The sequence below is a fragment of the Ursus maritimus genome, unplaced genomic scaffold, assembly GCF_017311325.1.
Source record: "Ursus maritimus isolate PB19 unplaced genomic scaffold, ASM1731132v1 scaffold_15, whole genome shotgun sequence".
Lineage (NCBI taxonomy): Eukaryota > Metazoa > Chordata > Mammalia > Carnivora > Ursidae > Ursus > Ursus maritimus.
In genome coordinates this window covers 55,458,118-55,461,105 of record NW_024423897.1, presented here as the reverse complement: position 1 = coordinate 55,461,105, position 2,988 = coordinate 55,458,118, and positions in this window count along the sequence as shown.

The following is a 2,988-nucleotide window of genomic DNA, read 5'->3' as shown; positions in this document are numbered from 1 at the left end:
GGGGAGGGGAGAGAAGGAGGAGGGAGGCGGGAGGAGGGCCAGAAGCAGGAAAACGGCCAGCCTGTGAAATTTACACGCGTCCCTGGCTCCTAGGACCTGGGACTTCCCTGTCGTAAATCTAGATTAGGCTATTTTTAAAAATAAATGGTTACGGGGGCGCCTGAGTGGCTCTGTCGGTAAGCGTCTGCCTTCGGCTCAGGGTGTGATCCCGGGGTTCCGGGATCGAGTCTCACATCGGGCTCCTCCGCTGAGAGCCTGCTTCTTCCTCTCCCACTCCCCTGCTGTGTTCCCTCTCTCGCTGGCTGTCTCTCTGTCACATAAATAAATAACATCTTTAAAAAATAAAAATAAATGGTTACATATTCGTAGTTGCGCCCCCCTCCGTCCACCCTCCATGCTTTGTCTGGTCACCTAAAGTTGTCATAACCGATTCAGTTGGCTCCAATGATCGAAAGAGGAAGAAATGCGCATTAGGAAAATCAGTGACAGTGGAGAAAGGAGTAGCAGCTTCCTGAGGCCACAAGAAGGTAACCACAGATCTTCTGACCCCAGAGATAGAACCTTATTAATTTAGATGCTTCTAAACGGAAAATGTGTAAATCCTGACTGAGGATGACTTTTTCCTTCAAGGATCTTTTCTGGAGAAAGATGGCAAATCAGTAAGATAAAAAGACGGCTGGGGTAAGGTTTGTGAGGAAGACAATTGGACTGTTCCACGGTAATCTTCAGGCAAAGGTAAAATCATTATGCTCACACACATGTAAAAATGACATGTGTTAAAGATTCTATGCTCCTCATTAATTAATGAGGAAACCAGGCAGATGTTAAAACCAGTTCAGAAGCACCTGGCTGGCTCAGTTGATTAAACATGGGGCTCTTGATTTCAGCTCAGGTCATGATCTCAGGGTTGTAAGATCAAGCCCCCCATCCAGTTCCGCTCAGTGTGGTATCTGCTTGAGATTCTCTTTCTCTCCATCTGCCCCTTCCCTGGCTCTTGTGCACGTGCTCTCTCTCTCTCTCTCTCAAATAAATAAGTAAATAAAATCTTTTTTTTAAAAAGTTTTTAAAAAAAACAGTTCAAAAGAAAAATCCCAAAATATCACACGTTTACATTTATATAGAGTAAAAAGGGGTTGAAAGTGTAGATTGAGGCAAACTGGCTTTCTTCCAGGGGATGGGAAAGGGGGGCAGTTACACAAGAAAGTTTGCGTGTCTTCCATTCACCTACGACTTACACAATTATCAAGTGTCTCCGAGACATTGAAAGATGAGAATCAGCCTGGAAGGTGTCCTCTAGACCAGCCTAGTTTTCCAACAAAACACAAAATTGTTTCCGTAAGACTGTTAAGCACCTTCTAGCGTCTTGGAAGTACCCTTTACATGGAAAGACTAGATATGACTAATTACATGTGATTTTTCTCTATTTGCTAATTTAGCTCCCCAAGCATCATTACTAACTTCTTCCTTAATAACACTGCTGTTAAGATGAGGTCGTTCCTAATCGTGAGCCCCCATGTCTTGCTGCACTTGCTAGCTCAGTGTTAGATCTATGCGTGTACTTCAAAGTTAAAAATAGTTGCCTCCCCTATCAGTCTCAATTGGCAAAATGTGCTGTAGATTCAAATTTTATGAGACAGCCCTATATTGTGAAATACGCCTTTGCCACAACATTCAAAAGCAGTTTATTCCTACCATTTTCCCACCTATTTTCCTAAGAGGATCTAGCGGAGTCTTCCTACGGTTTTACTCATCACTTAACTTGTAACTTGAGACTGAGTGGAGCTGGACTCTTTCTTGCCCTGCCCCTTCCTTTCTGTGGCTTTCTCCCCTTGGGGAGAAGGCTGCCCTCTGTCTTACTATTTATGCAAATCATCTTCAGCCTTTAGAATTCTTCTCCATGAAGCTTGCTTGGGTGCTATAACTCTTTTTTTTTTTTTTAAGATTTTATTTGTTTATCTGAGAGAGAGAGCGAGCAAGAGAGAGCATGGGGGGGGGAGCGGCAGAGCGAGAGGGAGCCTGACCGTGGGGCTCGACCCCAGGACGCTGAGATCATGAGTGAAAGGCAGATGCTTAACTGACTGAACCACCCAGCTACAACTCTTCTGATATTCCCTCATCTGTGTTCCCAAAGAACTATTCCTTTGGCATTTTGTACTATAAACACTGTCGCTGGTCAAGTGTCATCTTCTAGTGGAAGAAAGCCTATTGACATGAATGTAGTAACCGAGGTTTCCCAGGACAGAGGCTCTGAGTATTCTCCCCTTAAAACACCAGAGCTCAATGAAGAAGTGCTTCCCATTCCTGTCAAATTTCCTTAACCCAAAGACATGTCCCTTCTCTTTGGATTCAATTTCCTTAACTATAAAATGAGATATGGTTCTCCAACTTTAGCATCCAAATCCCCTGGAAGGCTTGCAAAACCATGGAGTGCTGGGCCCCAACCACAGAGCCGCTAATTCGGGGGGTCCAGGATGGACCTTAGGAATTTGCATGTCCAACAAGATTTTGGGTGATGATGCTGATACACCCCATCCAAAGACCAGACTTTGAGAACCACTAGACCAGAATCACAGTGACTAGCAAACCCACTTGACTGGTCATCAAAACCACTTAGGAAATTTGCAAAAGAAATTCAGATGTCCTGAGCTCAGACCTCCTGAACCAGCTCTTCATAAGTGGCACGGAGGGGATCCATATTTCAAAAAAGCTTCCCTGATAACCCTTATAAATGAGATAATCTGTACAGGTCATGTCATGTCAACCTTCCATGGTTTTATATTATGGGTTCAGCAAGAAAAGCCCAGCTGAAGGAGGGCAGGTGAAACTCTCAGGCTGGAATATCCCTTGTAGCTCAGTCAAACTGGAAACATACAAGAAAAGGGGTTTCTGAGAAAAATGGCTGAGTCTAGCCAAGAGGACGCATTGCCCGCCCATCTCACCATGGTGAACACTCTTCCTGTCCTCCCCATTGTTATCCCCTGGAGATAC